This window comes from Falco biarmicus, chromosome 6 (assembly GCF_023638135.1).
Source record: "Falco biarmicus isolate bFalBia1 chromosome 6, bFalBia1.pri, whole genome shotgun sequence".
Classification (NCBI taxonomy): Eukaryota; Metazoa; Chordata; class Aves; order Falconiformes; family Falconidae; genus Falco; species Falco biarmicus.
In genome coordinates, this window is record NC_079293.1 from 71,965,369 (window position 1) to 71,984,876 (window position 19,508).

Below are 19,508 nucleotides of genomic sequence, written 5' to 3' on the forward strand. Positions count from 1 at the left end.
AAGCAGGTTTTTAAGGCAAAAACACAAAGCCCGTCACTGTATCACGGTCATTTTGATCCAATTACAATACGTTTTAGTTTAAAGTATTACAGTACTTTAAAGATTAAATAGCACCACAATTTCACAGATAAAGTTACTGTTCTAAAAAGTTCTTGGTTAGAGAATGCATGGCCCTGACAACTGTGTGAACTTTTCCACTCAGGAGACCCAAAGTGAATTTAGCAGGCTTACTAGCATACTTCAGCATTTTCAGGATCAGAGCTTAAATGGTATCTCCCAAATACATGTGGGGGGAAAAAAGTGAAGGAAAAAAGGAATCTGTTCCTAAGAAAACCAGGAAGCTATTGATCCTAAGTAGCTTTATGCTTTTGACTTCAGACTAAGAGGGAAGGAATGAAAAGCAAATACTCTACATTTTAGTAAAAGAATTTTATCTAAGTCCATGTATTTATAATCTATGCACTTATCACTAATTGGTAAATAAAACAAAACATGCAATAGGGAAAGACAAAACTTTCAGATGACAAAACTCACATCATACTGAAGGCATTTATTTGTTCAAGATGGAACCAAAAAGACAAATTTCATAAATATTAAATTATTATGCTGAGTCCTAGAAAACTCTAGCTGGACAAACCAACAACCCTCCCCCCCACACACACACCTCAAATCCCTGTACGTGGCAAAACACCATTTTTCTCATTTTGAAAAATTAGACAGTTTAGCTCCTTTCAGTCCAGACCTAAGGAATAGGAAAAGTTAATATCCCAAAAAGAGAGCAAAAGAAACTAATACGGCTACATACAGATATTTCCTGCCTCAAGAGCTCAGAAATTCATTCCCTAACACACTCAGAAAACTAGACTTGCCATAAACTGATGCCCAGATTTATTTCCCAACTTTTTTTTTTAAACTCCTCACAATTTATTTTTAACTACTGCACAGAAGTTGCATCTGTTGAGAATGCTCATTTTGCAAACTGAGCTCCTGTTCTAGCAATTGCAGGGTGACTTTCCTGTCCTGCCTTCAGCAGAGTTCAAACCATTTCCTATTTTTCTATGCACTAATCCCAATTCGAGCATTTACAGACTGCGGCACTGCCGTTCGCTCAAGACCCACTGCCTTGTCAGTAAAAGGACATACTGCTGCCATCTTTAACGGCTCACATGAGCTTGAAAGAAGGATTTAAAGAAGGATTTAGTACAAGTAGACGCTCTATGTTTAACTTGCATTTAAAGCCTTTAAAAGTTAAAGGAGTACTATGAATGATGCCAGGGCAAGCATTATCTATAAAGATAAACAAGCTCAAAATAGCCAGCAGAGAGCCCTGTTACACAGCGAGCATCCTGCCGTGAATGCATCTCCTTCAACAGAAGCAATTTAAGCAGTTCCTTTCCAACAATCTTCAGAGATTCATCCCAAAAACTTACCAGCAGGTACAACAACAAAAAAACCAAACCAAATCTTATCATTTGAACAGCTGAAGGACTTCACAGAGACGTTATCTTAAGAGAAGAGGAGCTCACTCTTAAGCATGTTGCTTGTGGTCACTCTTCTGAGTCCAGACACGCAGGCCATGAATATAAACTTTCAGTTATAGGGTCCTTCTCCCCAGGGAAAAATCCCTAGACCAGACTCAAAGCTGGACAATACCCCGAGCATGAGTCCCTAGCAGGGGATGTTTCCCCTCTGCAGCTTCAGGACAGCATCACTTCTTTCCTTGCCCCTGGCCCCAAGTACCACTGAAAGATCACAGATGAGTGCCTAAATGTGGGATGTGAGGCCCCAGAGCAAAACACAGTAGTGCTGGGCTCTGTGTACATGAGGTCCCCCGCCAGCAACACACCCTGTCAACCCTGCATTCAGCTACACGGTATTTGACAGGGCTGGGACCACCGTTACGCATGCCCTTGATTTCACAAACACAGCTGCAATACTTACAAGCAAAGGTGCATCTGCATCACTGCAGAGTCATGCAGATAAAAATAAAATCTTTAAAATTACTTTCCAAATTAAAATAATTTACATTAGGAAAATTACTAAGATGCACATTTTGCAAAAATTTTCCAAGGGAAAAAGAGTATCAAGCCAGTGAACTAGTGGAAGTCACTTGGTAAGCACTGGGAACTAGTGTCTGACTAAGTGCCAGCCCATCTTTCAAGCCATATCCTTGTCCGCAAGTACAAAAGAACAAACGTTTTCTTTTTACTTTGTTTATTTAGCTCAGTTCAATGACTACTGCTTTCAAAGTTGAGAAATCAGCCGGGAATTCAGAAAGCAGGAAAAACAGTTTCTTGCTTTTAAATGAGGAATAAAAAATATGGTAAATTGATGAGCTCCACCAGCTCTATGTTTTTGAAGGGAAGGACAAGGTAACCAGAAATTAAGTGAAAATTGCCTTATCCAGACAAGACTCACTGTATTTAATAAACGTATTTTAAAAGAAAAGCTGTATTTTGACATGAAGTGTAACACAGCCTCAATGTCAAGTAAAACTGCCCTTTCAACTGAATTCCAGCTTCCATCCCAATGTAGCTTGACATGATTTTAAGTGGGAATCAGCTGGGAAATATGCAGAAAATTAACCATTTTCTAATCCAGCATGTAATAAATGCATAGGAAGTAAGATAATTGTTTAAGTAACTTCTTGACACCTGCTAGAAAACTATGAACTTCTCAGCAGAACCTAAGAAATAAATGCACAAACCAAAACTAAAGATCAATTATTCAAACCAAAGTTTCCTGCCTGCTATTTAAACAACTTTGATCTAAATCGATCTACATGCTGCAGTGTTAACTTTGATGATCAACACACTGGTACAAGTACCCAGCCTCTGAAGCCATAGGTATGTTAATACAACCTCAATGTGATGCATATGATGGAGGTGAGATAACTTCTGGTACTTATCTTTTACCTGCCTGGGAGGCAGTCCTCTTTCTGCCCTGAACAGCTAAGGGAAGGGAAGCAAAGGAAATTCTGGGAGAAGCCAATAGGACGACCAGAGGTATTCAGGTGGTTTAGCCAGCGCCTGTTCTGGGTGAATTAGTAAGTGCAGAGACAGCTTCCTTAGGCTCCTCTTCCAGGTAATGGAGACAGAAGTCCTCCACAGACAGTTTGGAACAGGAGCGTAGTTGCAGATCCTGTGCGTTGCTCCCTGGAGAAATTTCTCTCTGCCTCATAAAAGGCCAAAGCTAGTCTAGCTTTGTTTACAGACTTTACACAAGCTAGCTAGAAAGCACTGCACTCACTGCACTTCTATGAGCCGGAGCAACACTCAAGTACAAGGTCCTGCCTGCACTTGAAGGCAGGAGTGCTGCCTGGATTTCAAGTTTCTGAACCAAACTGGCTGTTCAGCTTGTCAATATTTACACCTAGAGGCATGGGTACAACCGCAATTTCTACAGTAAAAGACACTGACTGCCCCATCCAGTGAAACAATACTGTACCACTGGGTAAGCCCAAGCTTTTCTTTGGTCAGTTTTCTAGGCTTGATGGGAAGAAAAAGCGGCGTTGGACTGACAATCACATTTCTATGGTACAAATGGGGCAAGAAACTTGAACGCGAAATTCAAGCGAACAACTACACCAATCCTTTAGGAAGAAACACACAAATTAAAAACAAACCTCCTTTTCTTCCATCTTCTAAAACTGCAAATTGGAAGGGGCTAGAGCTATCATCAGGTTGTATCACACAGCATATAAAGGAAATGCTCAAACAGTAAGTTGTTCATAAACTACTAAACTGTGCTTTAAGCCGGTGAAGTTGGTCACTCCCATGCCAGGAAGCTGCAAAAGCAATGTCAAAACTTTTAGGGAAAAAAAACCACCTCACTGTCATGAAGTAGAAAAGGTTTTAGTTACTAGTAATTTAGTTATTCCAAATGAGGAATAACACGATGGTATTTCCTATCAGATCTATACAAGACACCCAGATAAATTGCAAGTACTACCAAGGTGATAAAACACCTTGAGTGCCAAAGCTATTCAACAACCACACAGGCAAACAGAAAGTAGAACAAGTTGAGCTGCCTGGCCAAATAGCTGTTTCAGAGTTTTATTTTAAAACAAAGCACCAGCTACGTGCAGCCTTTCTGTCCGTACCTTGTTAAATATGAAGTAGCAGATCCTACAGTCTTATACAGGTAAACATTGCAGCATCACACTGCAAGAGCCACCTTCGCTGGGACACAATGCAGTCAGCAGGGTTTGAACAAAGCCATCCCACTGGTACCACCGGGGCTGGAGCAGCTGGGGAGCACTGCAGCAAAGCACAACATTTGCTATGCAAATCCACAGGTATGCATGGTATTTTCAGGGATGTTCTCCAATGGCCTTGTCTACGCAAATTGGAAGGATTAAACCAGACCTCTGAGCAATTTAAATAAATCTGTACAACCTGAGTGTCACTGTGAGCGCCTTACACCGTTTCATCTTAAATTGGTTCCTTATCAGCTTAAACTTGCCTCTCCACATGCAGGAACTCTTAAGCACAGCAAGGCTACACCCATGAATTGACCTCAGACTACTACCATGCGTGTAACAATGTGATTTATACCTGGTTGTAATTTTACCCATTGTAAATTATATACATAAACAAACATAAATTATACCTACATACAAATGCATTTGTGTGTATATAAATATATGAAAACAAGCCACTACTTGTGCTCCAAATCTAAAAGCTTCTCCCAGCCATTCAATAAACCTTACAACCAGAGCCAGACACACTTTATGTTTTTATAAAGTCTGCAACTAAACCCTAAAATAAATAATAAAAAAAGGTCATAATCCATCATCCTGACATCAAATCAGCAGACTGGGATTTCAGTGTATCACAGTGATGGATATAGACTTGTTTTAAGCATGGTTTAGTCTGCATTATACCAGCACATTTATAGTTGCCTTTAAGACAACAATCTTCCTTTCCAAGATGTTTCAAATAAGATCAACACTCTTATTTTCCCTTAACTGCCTGGATCCGAGTCCACTATTGAGGAAAAAGAAAAAAAAATTTCCCTCAAAAATCATAACTAGGGAAGCAACAGGACTGTGGGTGCTAAAAAACACAATTTCTTTTTTTTTCCTTATTTTCTCCTGCTTGCCAGGTGATCTAATAACCACTCTTTGATGGATCAGGAGCTAAACCTCTCTCAGGAACAAAATGCTTCCTAATAAACCCCCAGCCACCATACAACCTCTCCATCCAGTGCTTATCACCTGTGCCCTTGCACTTTGCCAGTTTCAGGCTGCTGGAGCAGTATTATAGTGCGCTCCGCTGCCTATGACTACAAAGGACCCCGTCCAGTCCCCCCAGGATACTTGATTGCATTACTCCCCAACTTCCATCTGCTCAGATCAATGTCTACCTGCTCCCCTTGATCCACACCTGCCCATCTCTCTCTGGTTTTGATGGGGTGAGATTTAAAAAAAAAAAAAAAAAGTCCAACTTTTTTGAAACAACTCTACGGGCCATCCTGCATCCCACTAACACTAAGAGATATGGAAGCGGTAGTCATAAAATCACTGACCTTTTTGGCAAAATATTTTCTTCATTAAAAATACTGACAAAACCCCTGCATCTCTTCAGCTTATGCTTGGCAGATAATGCCAGCAAACACTGACAGCAGTGGAGAATATGCCCGTAAGTAGAGTACAGAATGTTTAATTTTGCTGCAATTATTTCAGAGTCCCCCTTCTAATACCTTATAGACCACCAAGAGTCAGCAAGTCACTGGCACCGATATGGAAACTTCCTGTTTGATACAGATGTAAAGATCTCAGGTTTTAATCTGTTTTGTAAATGGTGCTTCATAAGCACAACTGGTAATCAATTTGGAAAAGAGGAGAAAATGTAAAAGAATAAATTATCATCTCTATCCGTTTCCCTCGCTCCCCCTGCCCTCACCATAGTTTTATAACCCTTCTTTGAGCCTGCTTATGCAAGCAGCCAAACGAGAAGAGCAGAGGAGGTGAAAACCCCCAGCAGAAAGGTGACAGGATGAGTGGCTGCTGGTGGGAAACAGGTCTATGAACATGGATGGTGTCAGGAAGAGCCCCCATCTTTCAGGTGGCTCGTGTTTCAGTTTTGCTGCAAGGAAAAAAACCCTGACAATTCCTTGTGTGTTGCAAGGGTGCAGGAAGGCATAGGAGTATACACTCTTCAAATGAAACAAAAAAACCACCAAAACACCCAATAACCATCTAAATAATTATAGCAACCCTAGGTCTGAACGTACCCCTCATGTGATACTACTACCCTATATTCCTCAGTATTTATAAATAGGAGTGGGTTTACCATCTACACAGGCTAGGAAGTCCCTATCATTCACACTGACTTCTCTTTCGCTCAGGGTGGAAGCTCATACATATGAGTACAAACTCAACGGTATGAGTTTGTAAATACAGATGTGTATAAACAGAGTAAAAGATAAGCAATCATGCAATATGAGGCCATAATTCCACCGAGCAAGAAAGCATGAAAGTAACCCCAGGTAATGTAACTGTTTCTACATATTCACACAAATAATCTTAGCCTGTGTCCTGACACTAATATAAGAACACAGTCTTACGGAGCTTGAAATCTTCCCCTGGAGAAACAACTTTGCAAGAGCAGAATGGAAGAAAACACGCTGTATAGGAAAGAATGCTTGTAGCTTTGCTAGCTATTTAAACCAAGCTGATTAATCTTTAAGATCTAGCAGCTTTTCAGATTTTTGCCTTCCCTCCCTCTCCTCATTTCACCAGTCTTTTTATCAGTGCTTTAAAGTAACAGCACACCAAGAGCTAAGTTATACCCAGGACTGCATACACAAATCCCATCATGTGCAAAAGCAACAACTCACGTAAGAGCTCAGAAATTACCAGCTAGCTGGAGACACAAGACAGGTCAGATGCAGAATACAAACAGCAGAGCTGGCACGTACCAATCTCAAAAGAGATGCCTAAATACAAGCAACCACAGCCCTCCAAAAACTATGCGATCATAGGTTTTTCAGTTGTCTTCTCAAACTGGAACCATCAGGGTTCACATCTGGCAAGCTTTTTGCTGCAAAGGTAGCATCTTAGGTCCTGGTAAAATTTGAGACTGTTAGATAACATGTAGATCCCAAAGCTGACACATTAAAAAAAACACCCTAACAATCTGATAAAAGATGCCAATATTGACAGCTTACTTTTGTATGCAGCAAGGTGGGAATGGAGGACAAGAAGATATTCAGGGAAGAAATATGAATGAACAGAAGGCATTTATCAGAAGCCTGTTACCTGGAGCGAGGGACACCTTGTTCTGAGCAACAAACAAATGCACAAAAGACAGGCCATCCCCTTCCTGGAAACTGCTTGCAGTCTAAAGCCCCAATTGTGAGACCATCATCCATCACATAAGGTTAAGCACCCAATATGTTTTCTGGTCTAGGCCTTAAGAAGTGAAAGGTAGTCCAAGGTAGTCCTTCAGCACACCACTGGGGAAATGCAGGTTTTGTGGAACAAAAAAAAAAAAAAAAAAAAAGTGACAAAACCTCAATATGAAGCACAGTACAGGAGATTTCAACTAGGAAACAGTTAAGTACAGCACCTCAGAAGAGGCCTTCCTTTTGGTAAGAAGTTACTTGGGAGATAAGGAAAGATGACAGAGAATCAGAGCACCATTAATCACTGGCATATATCCCTGTTTTTCCACACCTCAGGTCTAACTGCACAATAGAAAGGCTGTTTGCCTTTGCTAGAACAAGAATTTCTGCATAAAGTGTATGGATGCAATGCATATGTTGCATAAAACCCAAGTTTACATAATAAAGAGAATATATATTTGCTTTGATCTCAAGTTGCCCCATAAATTTTTAATAACAGCTGTAAAACAGAAATCTTTGGATAGAAATCAGCAGCAGCAATGAAATTTAAGCATGGTACTCATTTCAGGTTAAGGAAACCCCATTCCTATTAGAACTGTTACTAACTTCTTGCAAGGAGAAATGCAAATGTCATTCACAGCCATTTATTCGCAAATTATTCTCTTCAGCCTAATGCTTTGCCTTGCTTTCTCCAAAACAGAGGGACTAAGGGACCATTCAGTCTGTTGTGTCATCTTTGTTCTTATTAGTGGAGACAATGCTAAGTTCAGGTATTAAGGCCTTCTCATTTTACATTTCACTGGAAGGGTGTTTCAGTATGTTTTTTCTTCCTCTACAGAGGAACTGTTAACATGAAAAGTACTAAAAAAACCAAACAACTTTTCTACTATGCATTACAGTTTCTTGCTCAAGTGCAAAGGGACAAAGAAACCAAAATCTTTTTATACACATGCATTAAAATAAAAGCAGGAAACAGATTAACATATGGAAAAAAATATTAACCTTTGTGCTTTCAGTGATGCAAGTCATGGGAATTTAGCTTGCAGCACTGTTTCCAGCTCCTTCCCCCCATCCCCCACCCCCACCCCCAGCTTAAGAACTACCACTGTTGTACATACAACATTTGAAACAGTATGTTCACACAGGTTCTATTAATAAACCCCAAACATTTCAGGTAAACTAGGAGGCAGTCAGGCTCCAAAAAGCTGCAGCTATCAAATACGTATCTAGAAAAAAAATATTAAATAAATGTGAACTTTCTTGTTGAAGACTTACAAAGATCACTGTAGCCAAGAAAAGTCTCACACAGTGGCATTTTACAGGAAGGCATTTTTTGGAAAATAGTATTAAGAGAGAAATCCAACAGTATTAGGGGGCAGAAAAGAGAACAGATGATTGCAGTGCAGTATGATGAGCATGAGAAAGAGCAAGCGAATGGGATATAAAACTGCATACACTGGAGACAGCTTTACAAGTTCGAGAAATGACAGCCAAATAGCAATCATACCACACCAAAAAGGTACTGACAAGTCAGAAAAAAAAATAATTCATTTTCTAACTGACAGCAGACTTAGTCCTTACGCACGAACAGTACACACAGTTGGAGTTAAACAGTAACTGATAGGCCTATAGATGTTTGTAGATGACCCAAAATAGAGAGAAATCATTTGTTGTCCTCATTCTGCGATGCTCATGCTACTCTGGACGCAGACAGATGTATTTTTCTGGATACAGGTATGTCAGTAGAAAGCCAACCTGTGTGTGCTGTGCTGTGCCCTGCCTCTCCTGCCATCACCTCCTTGCCAGGAATAAGCACCTGCAGAGTCCTGCCGGCACAGAACTTTGTGTGCGCACTCCTCAAATCACTTTGAACAAAACTATTTGGGCTAGATCAAGCATGAAGTTACATACAGGTGCATGTTATCCCAACCAATTTCATCTGAACCACATCAGTTATTAAATAAGCAGCCCTGTCAACAGATCTGTGAGGATGGTAACTTCAGAGGAAAGGGGTAATTGTTTACTATCCACAGAATTTAAAGGCATGAACAAATAATTATTTTAAGTGGCAATAGCCTTTAAGAAGCAATAGAACAGGACTGAACAGGGACAAGCAAAAAAAAAAAAGGAATAAATAAACCAAACCAGACCAAAAAAAAGGTGACTTAATATGCAAATTAAGGGCATTTGCTCACTAGGAATTGAACTAAAAAAAGTACCTCCCTTCACAAAGGCTACCTAGCCTCCAGGTATGTGACATTACACAGGTGGAAAACATTGCAATGGACACAGCTGTGGATGGCAGTGTGTCTAGACAAATGGGCCATTAAAGATTTAACATGCCTAGACCTCTCTTTTAACTGGAAAAGATGGGATACAAAAGATACACCGAATGCCTCAAGCACACATTGAGGATATTTGCAAGTATATACTGGGGATGTTTGCCTCATTCTTACAGGCTTTCCTTGGCATCCAGGACTGCTAGTTATCTAGCCTTGTGCCAGAGATAAGGCAAACTTTTGATCTGACTACAGCCATTCGTTTATTAAACCTGAATTTAACTGAACTTAAGCTTCTGTATTATGTTTTGCAACTCTTAAGTATATCTTATTTCACAGCTGCCTATATTCAGAGGTACAAATTAGCATAGCTCTGCCTTTACTGCAGATCAGAGCATAGCTTCAAGCAACACCTTCACAACATACACCCTTATTTTTAGAAGTACTCTCTGTGTGCAACACTGCTGCTCCATAGAAAAAGAGCAGCAAAGCAGGAACCTCACCGAATTCACAATTTCAAAGTTTACCATGTAAAACACCAATTAAATAACTGGCTTCTAAACCCTCCCTTGTGCCAGCCTGACAGTAGTCTGTCTTAAGTACGTCTTTAAGAACTATTGTAAAAGGTTTTAAAAGGTCCACCTTTCAAAAATAAGGCGAGAAGAACAGAGGACAGGATGAAAAACACAAGGATGTATCTATATGGAAACTATTAATTTCATTTCCCCATTTGCACATGCCACAAAACTGAGGAGGTCAGACTGCACCTCCGAAACTTGTCAGGTCTAACCCCCCTGCAGCATATGCAATTTTCCAGTGCAACTTGCTCTAAAAATAAATGTGCAGGCACATGATGATTCACCTGGATTTAGGTTGGTGCTGGGGTAACAACTGGACTACAAAGACAAGTTCCCCTATAAAAACAAGCTGTTTCAGAGCTGCAAGGTAGGGATGTCCGTGCTTTTTGGCACGGTAGCTTCAGAAACCTGAGAGAACTTTGCTAAATCTCTTTTTGTTAGGTGGCTGACTAAGGCCAGAGCTGAAAAGTTACTTAAAATAGGTTTTAAACTAAGTCTGTGATTGGGAACTATGACTGCAAATGGCATAGTAACAGATGCAAAAGAAAGGCTGTCAACAGGAGCAGGAAAAACAGGCAAGAGAGACTCAAGATGCAGTAGGCGAGCAGGCACGTTACTTGCCATTTCTCTGGTTTCTGAGAACACCAGTCACCGTCCACGACTCTCCTTAGCAGCTGCAAGTGCGCAAAGCTCATACCCAGCACATCCAAATTAATGCAGGAGAGTTTAGGAGGTCTGCCCAAGCAATGTCTCTGCACAATTATACCTCAGAAGTCATAACCTCTCCCTTTAATATTTAAGAAAAAAGAAATCACATTTGCAGCCAAAATGTAGTGATAATACTGCAATGGCAGTACGGCCCTGAGCCTGCAGTCTTTTCTCAGAAGTAATTCTCATTAGAAGAAAACTGAAGGATCATCCTCTTTATCCAGCTATTTGCAGGACATTTAACACATACTGTTCACTACAAGGCCAGCGCTGTAGACATTTCCAGGAGCAGGCAAGGAGAATAAAAGTGTTTCAATCCCAACACTGTGCAGTTTTTATCTGTAAGAGATGGAAAGCATAAAGCAAGAGTTTGGAAGCAGCACCCAGGAGGACACCAGAATAAAATTTCTACCATGATGGGAGGAAAGGCTGCATGTACTAAATCGGTTCATCAAGTAATTGGAAGAAGGGCCTATGTCTCCTTTGGAAGGTTGACAGTAAGTCCGTCAAAAGCAAAAACAACGCAGGATTAATTATTCTTAAGTATGAAAGAACCTTGAACTCAGTGATCGACTGTTAATTAAAAAAAGAAAATACCCTCAATACAGTTCCAGTTCAGTTCTTGTGAAAGCCAACAGAGAGCACTCCCACTGCCTCAAACGTTTTCTCTTGTTTTAAGGACTCAAATTTTAAAGACATTGAAATTTAATGAAATTGCAGGTATTAAGTACTACTTCTATTCCATATTCAAATATCTGAGCCCACACAAGAGAGTCTCCATTAACTCATTCTGTTCCAACAGCTCTGGAAATCACTGAAAAGTGACTAGCAAACTAACTTCATTAGCATAAAGGAACTCCTTGAAGGCAGCTTTGGAAGGGTTTAAAGAGGTGAAGTTTTCTTTTGGTTTTAGCTGGTCATCCACCAGGTAAGAAGCAGAATGCAGATCTGACATGCAAGAAGTAGAACAGACAAGGTCTGTGACAGTCACTGTTTGCCTTCTCCCTTTTTGTGAACATGTCAACACTGAAAACTAAATGTGCTCAGATTAATTTCTGCTCCCATGTAGCTAATGCATTTTGTGAGGGAGTGAAGAAAACTAAGGCTTCTCCAGCCCACCTTTCCCACATCATTTTTGCAAAACAGGGAGTAGAAATATCTTCAAGACAAATCAGCCTCTGCAAGCATCCTGCTGCAGCTGCAGGATCCAAAGCCTCTCATGAAAAGTTCTCTCCTCACAATGCGTACAAGCCATCTATCAAGGGATCCACAAAAACCAGCATGCTGGACAAGGAGCCATATGAAGTAGAGACACAAAGAAGGAAAAGGATTTTAATCCACCCTTTTATCGAAGTGAGGTGCCTCCGTGTGGGCTGAAGGGAGGCAGCCCCACTGGACCACAATTTTAAGACTTGTAATATCCCAACTGGAACAAGGTGCCTACAGCCTTTACTGGGCAGCAACAAGTCCTTTAAACAAAAAAGACAAGCAGACAAGAAAGCCATGGCAGCTTCATGGACACTGTCTTACTTTTCCGTGCCAGCTCACTAATCTAACACCTCTAAATTATGAGGGACATTTAAATAACTTGCAGCTTGGACCCGCCTCATAGACATCTAACACCTCGGAGTGCCCTAGAGCACCCAGCAAGTCACTGGATACCCCGTGGTTAGGAAAGCTTTTTTCCCCTCGAAGTTTTCAGACTATACTGTTTTGTTGGGTTTTTTTTTTTTAAAAAAAAAAAAAAGACTGGAGGGAGCTTCACACTCTAGCATGACAAAGGCCTGAACAGTGTACCTGCATTTCAGTTTGCACCCTGGGTTATTAGCCAGAGAGTTTATAAAACAACTTTAAACATGCCAGCTTTTATGTATTACAGTTTATTAAGCTGGAATGATACATCACATGTGCTGGACGCATAAAAGAGTTACAGAAACATGGTTTGCATTTTAAAATGGTTTAGTGAAAACAAATGAATTATCTTTATTAAGTGAATTGAACCTTGCTGTGTCCTCCACTGAAAGATTTCAGTATTAGAGAATCTCTTTCTTCATTGTTCTTTTTTTCCACCTTATGTTAGGTGAGGAAAACAAGCATTTCCGCATTTACAGCTCCCAAATGGTCTCTCAGTTTTGAATTAAACAGTCTTATCTGAACTATAGAATATACAGAATTGAAGAAAATACGCACATGCAGAAGAGGCTACTTCTGTCAAAAGCTGGTTTACTGTTTCATCAGATTCTGGTTCCATGTGCTCAGCCAAGAGTGACTACCATCACTTCACTGGTTTGACTTGAGATATTGGCAGTAAAAATACATTGTTTAGGTTCTGTTTAAGTACAGGAAGTGTAGGCATTATGTCAGGTGGCTTAGGCTTAAAAAAATGGTATTTGGGTATTTTAACCTATTTAAATAAAACAATTTTTTTAACAAAAACCAATTTTTTAATCCAGGTTATAAACTCAAAGTTTATAAATGAGAGAGTAATTGTGAAGAGAGGGTGGAGATGCTTCACTGCTGGTTTTATTAGCTAACTTAGCCAAGAGTCAGCTTTATTCTTACCAAAGATACAGATGCATCCATTTGCTAATAAATGGATGTGTTTTCCACAAAGTAGACTTGGCTTCCAGGCTCCAGATGAGTAGTGAGGCCCTCTAGCATCCTGAAGGGTAGGAGTACAGGAATTTTAACACCTTCTTGGTGCAGTATTTAAACTGATCACCAGTGTAAACAAATATAATTGAAATGGACTGTCCTGATGGGCAGTAAACTCTTTGGAAGTAGAGAGTATCTTGTCTGCACACTTGCTTATGGCTTAACAAATTGGGGCCCCAGCTCCAGTAACCTCTCAAACTGCAACCATGTCACTCTAATATTCATTTTAAGTATTTTATCAACAACTTAAGCACAAACATAACCCACCTAAGCAATCAAATACAAAGAGCCAAAAAAGAACTGGATCCTAGTTTTCCAGTTGTACAAGCCTCAGAAGGGGGGAGGAGATAATACCTAAGCAAGTAAGACAATCCAACAATCCAAAACCAAGGTTTTCTGGAGGAAGGGGAGGTTGGAAGGAGAAAGAGAGATGATCTTTCCATAGCACTGCAATGCCACAGGAAAGCACCACGTTTAATGTAATCAAGCTCTACATTGCAGCCATATGGAAACAATTTCAGTCAATAAGCAACTCCTGCAAGAAGACAGCAGAGGAACAGAAAAATCAGATACCGATTTAGCTAGAGGCAGGAAAGCCGCTAGCTGAGCTCAGAGGCTTGCATTTTAAGAAATATTTATGTCCAACAAAACAGCACACATTTCTGAGTTTCTGTTACTTGCCTTACAGACTTCCACAGTGCCACACCTCAGACTGCAAGCAGTAAAAATGGCATACCTTCTTTTACAATGTCTTTCCCAGCCTCCGAGATCCTGTGTCTCAGCCCCCTTCCAAATCTTTCCTCAAAGCCCACTGCTATGGCTGGTTTCCCACCGATAGCCAGAAAGGAAGCAGACATCTCAAACTTCAGATACTCACCCGACCTCTTTGCCTTTTATCTGCCTGGAATCAGCAGGTTTCAAATCGGGGGCTTTCTCAAGGAGCAAGTCCTTTCAAACACCTACCTTGGGGAAAAAAAACCCAAATAAACCAACAAAAATCCCACACAACACACTTCACTTACTACTAACAATGGTATTTAAAGGAGGTTTGGTTTCAAGATCTCATTGTCCAGTATCCTAAAAAGCAACAGCAAAAATACTGCTGCTCCTACAGAAAGAGACATTCCTGTGCACTACTGATTACAGCTGCAACATGGAGGGAGTAAAAACTATCAGTTTGGGACAGGAAAAGGGAAATTCAGGGGAACAGCCAGCAAGTGAAAGCAGCTGCATTTTTAACAAAAAGCAAGAAGGCACACTGCTATGAATAAAACAGAATTTACTTGAGTGTGACAGAAGAGTGACACCAGTATTATGCGAATAATGCCCATGAAATGAACTGAAGGATAATTCACAAGTGATTTCAGAAGCAGCCACTTGTAAAGGTTGGAAAGGTCTTCACTTCCATGATGCCATGCAATCTGCCAGCAGATGCACCACGGCCACCCCAAAAGCATTGCGAATTTATACTCGCAGACAAAAGGTCTTGGAAAGTTCCTCTTACTAACCAAAGTATAAGATTCAAGATATTAAAAAAAACCAAACACACACAATAAAATAATAGTAATAAAATTTTAAACCAGTAATTTTCTAGTGGAAGGGCGAGCCACCAAGACCACTGTGAACAGTTTTCTGTTAAACTGGGGCAACATGGTTTTCTCACATGAAACACCTTCTAACTCACCAGTAATAAAAGATTATTTTCAACAAATCCATTAGCAGGGAAAACATTTCACATCAGCCTTAAAAAAAAATGCACCGAAAAGGGCTTTTTGCAGTCTTGTAGGGTGGAAACTTTTTTTTGTTTTTCAATGAGGGAATCTAGAAAACGAAGGCAAAACGCCATGCCAATGGATGTTCATATTATGCTAATGCTGAAAAAGGGGAGGGAGCAAATCTGGAGAGCTGTAAGGTGGTCAGATGGGTGTCAATCCAGGCAAACCAACAGGGAAAACAAAATATGGATATATTTTCCCAGCAAAGAATTAGAGAACAGGGACACTGGTAGTGCCAGTCAGCATGTTTTAATGACAAACGTCTTGATAAAGGACTAACTTTATTCTCAAAGATTACAAATGTAGTCAAACAGAAGAAAGTACGTGCACAGAGCATACTTTGGTTCTAGTGGAAATCCACATTAGCTGCCCCTTATCTGAGAGCTGTCAGTTAGCCAGTTCTTAATCTGCTTCCTGGGATTGCATCATGCTAATTTTTTTGTCACTAAATTTAAGGTCTGATGCAGTTCAACATTTTTATCACTGCAGATAAAAATCTGTGACTGACACCAGGACTACAGGAACAGTACATTATTTTGAGGAAGGGACTGCAAAAGAACAAAGTCTGAACACCTACCTTAACTTAGCTCAGGAAAGCAAAACACATCTGAATACAAAACCAAATTTATAATCTAAGAAATGCAGATGGTAACTACTAAATTGGCAGACTTTACTAGAAAGAATCTTAGTGCTGGGAGCAGCAAGGCTCATGAACAGGATTTCCCTATGCCAAAGGGCTAACGTGAACCTCTTAAATGGCTGCATAGCAAGCAGGGCCACTGCACCTCTGCATTCAGAACGGATCAGACACAGGCTGGAACATTCACCATTTTTGGTTTCCACAATGTTAAAAATAAACGGAGACCATGAAGAATCACCGGATGATCTGAGTGCTAGAGAAAATGCCTCAGAGTGAGACTTAAAAGCTCAACTCTGTTTCCTTATCAATCGAGTAACTTGATTACAGAGTGTAAGTACCTCCATGGCAAGAAACTACTGGGTACTAAAGGGCTCTAATCTTGTCAGGAAAGTCTTAACAAGAACCAGCGGCAGAACTTAGACAAATTCAAATTAGAAATCAGCCACTTATTTTTAACAGTGAGATGGCACAAACAAGTGATGAGTCTGAAATTACCAATGACAGACACTCAAGGCTGGAAAGCTTTCAAATTGTTTTTAGCCAAACATCAGTTACTGGTCTCAGTTTCAGAGTAAATGATTAAAATTTAAAGGCTTGTGATACAAAGCATATAAAACATATCAGAGAAGGCAACTTAATTGTCTGTTCTCACCTTAAATTTTATGAATCTCCCAATATGTTAACATCATTCTACTTCTACAGACCAGGAAATTAAAGAGGGAGGAGTAAGTTTCAAGTTCAGTTAAGTTCCCTCTTTTCAGACTGCTGTACTTGCCACTAAACAGCACCGCTCCATCAAACAGATGGAGCCCCCATGAAACACAAACAGTCAGAGAATGACCGACTACGATGTCTGGTAACCATGCATAATACAACTTAGTTGAGAAAACTGTGATCAGCTACTTACCTCTCCCATCTGCAGCATGAAAAATCAGTATTAGCTTAAATAACTAGTTCTTATTCTGTGTAAATACACTTGTAACATTCATGTTTATACTACCGAGAGCAGCAGCATGCACTATCATCCAGCCAAGAATCTCCAAATGCTTTCACATTTGTGAAGTATCTCAACAGCCCTGAAAGGATTATTTTCCTATTATACACTGGAACACAGGCAAGTCAAGAAGTCATAAAATAAGACCTCTGGCACAGCCTAGAAACAAGAGCCTAGCCCTATCTCATTGCCAGGAAGAACTTTCCTTTTCAACATTTGAGCACTACTTACATGTCAGAGCTGCTGCATACCCAGCTGCTCAAACTCCCAAACCCTGCCAGTTAAATCACAAAGAGATTTCTAGTGAAAGCTGACATTGTAATCAGAGAATCTGATCATGGCAGAGAAACTGTCCAAAATAAAGGTCAGAATAAATATCCAAGTAGAAACAGCACTTGTATTTCATGAACTAACTAAATGCTTTCTGCTTCCATTAGTATTACAGTACTACTGGAAGAACAAAAACCAGATTCAGTGCTTGCTTCAGAGCTCATAAGAAATGGGCAACTCAAAATGCAGGAAATGACTATATGCTACACTTCCCAATTGATAGGGCATAGGCTTATCAGAAGAATAAAACTGGCTGTTCACAAGGCTCACTAAAAGAGCAGCTTACAGTATTGTTTCAGTAGTAGCAGCAGTTGTTTTACTGCTGAACTTACAAATTCAATAGGTGGGGTATTCTTAAGGAAGTGAGAAGAAAATAAGGCTTCTTAAATATTAAGTTTGAAACGGGGAGAAAACAGATGCCGGGAATTCAGGGCAAGTGACAGTCAGCCAGGGTAGAGCCAAACATAATTAATATAGTTTGTATGCCTGGCTTGTAGATTACTTCCTTAGCTTCATGTTAAGACCTCATCTACCACCACAGCAGCAAATGGGGTTCATATAAAGTTAACGTAGCCTAAATAGACATACGTATGGAGAACAAAAGAATGCCACCTCTATGCATAAGGTAAATAATAAAATTTGTTTCCTCAGGCTGCAAGGAACTCTCTTTCACTAGATCTGGAAACAATGCTCCACCCTTGGGCAAATAGTGACTGGAAGCAGCACTTGCCAGCATACCATGGGCATATGCAAGTTAGGTCTTTGTTAAGTCATATTACAGAAGTCATTTAGGCGTACACATACATACAACCTGATGAAGGGCTATGCTCAGTAAGAAGCTTCAGGCTAGCAATTGCACTGAAAACAACATGAAATGATGAAGTAAACATTCATTGAGGAAGTCTGTAGGAGAAAGAGTTAACTGACCCTCCATACCTTCTGGTTGGCTGCACTGGAAAGATAAAGCAGAATACACTTTGTCAGAAGCACTGCATACAGCACTTCCCAGTTTTAAGAGCAGTCTTTAACTTCAGACTCCTCATGCAGCTTTGATTAAGGACTGGGAAAAGGAAATCTGCACCCAGACGGGTAGAATAACCAGTTATAATTATTTTAATCCTTTAAAAAGCGCATCGAAACAGTAATTGTTCAACCTTTTGGTGTCTACATTAACACAGTGCTGAATCAAAACAAGTAAGAAACATGCATGTGCATTCCTGAGATAGATCTGAAGTCCAACACTGAAAAACTCCTATTAAACGAAGCAGAAGAAAAGCTATACAAGAAAAAGTGGCATTCCTTACAGTCTTGTGAAAAAGTTTACCCCATAGTGCTTTCGGCTTGATGGGGGGTGTTGTGTTCTAATGGATTTAAAAGCAACAAAATTAACTGAATAAATAAGGATGACGAGTGTCAAACCACAGAAGTCAATGGAACACAGGAAATCCTCCCATCACTGTAAAAAAAATCTCATTGACTTAGGTATTTTATTGAGCACATTAAATGACCAGCCAGTAAATTCCTTATATGGTTAATATATATTAATATATCACAGATGTAAAAGTGCAATAGATGGGGAATAGACACAGCTGTGTTCAATTGCCACTGAGTCAGTACGTGACCTTAAGTGAGTCACTTGGCCCTTATGCCTCAGTTTCTCTACCTGTAAAACACTGATACCTCTGGTAAGCACTTAAAAGATTTACAAATGAAGGTACAAAGTATTATTTTATCATAGAATAGTAAAGGAGAAGGACAGTGCCTCAGACATAATGAATCAAACGTGAAACATCAGAGCCGTACTCCACTAGCACGCCACACAAGTTACAGCCATAAATCGATCACTTCTGATTAGGTTAGGCTTTACGATGCAGTAATTGTCATAGCAGCAGTTTCATAACTGTGAAACGAGCACTTTGCTCAGCAGCGTATTATGCAGGAAGCCTGCGTGATCAACGAGCTTTTGGTAAACCTGACTGCAACAGCAAAGAATAGAAGCATCCAAATACAATATGCTTTTTAAGGTTATCTATCATAAAAGCTTCTCCACATGCTTTTATGGTCACAGGCTAACCCTGTATAAGCACCCGGTTGAGTGGGAGGAGAGGGGAAGGAAATCAAACAATACCACATTTAAAGAAAGACCAGATTTCATGTGAATATATCTCTTTTTAGCAGGCACAACACAAAAATAAATGT

At 40.0% G+C, this 19,508-nt stretch overlaps 1 protein-coding gene across 25 annotated transcripts in view; it reads right to left on the bottom strand.

Moving 5' to 3' along the window:
• HMBOX1 (homeobox containing 1) overlaps positions 1 to 19,508 on the bottom strand; it is a 119,880-nt gene that overhangs the window by 95,254 nt on the left and 5,118 nt on the right. The window contains exon 2 of one of the 25 annotated variants that reach the window (XM_056342698.1): positions 14,448 to 14,529. The exons of the other annotated variants lie outside the window; for them this stretch is intronic. The gene's annotated coding sequence lies outside the window, so the exon portion shown is untranslated. The remainder of the gene's footprint in view (positions 1 to 14,447; positions 14,530 to 19,508) is intronic. 25 annotated transcript variants of the gene reach the window in all.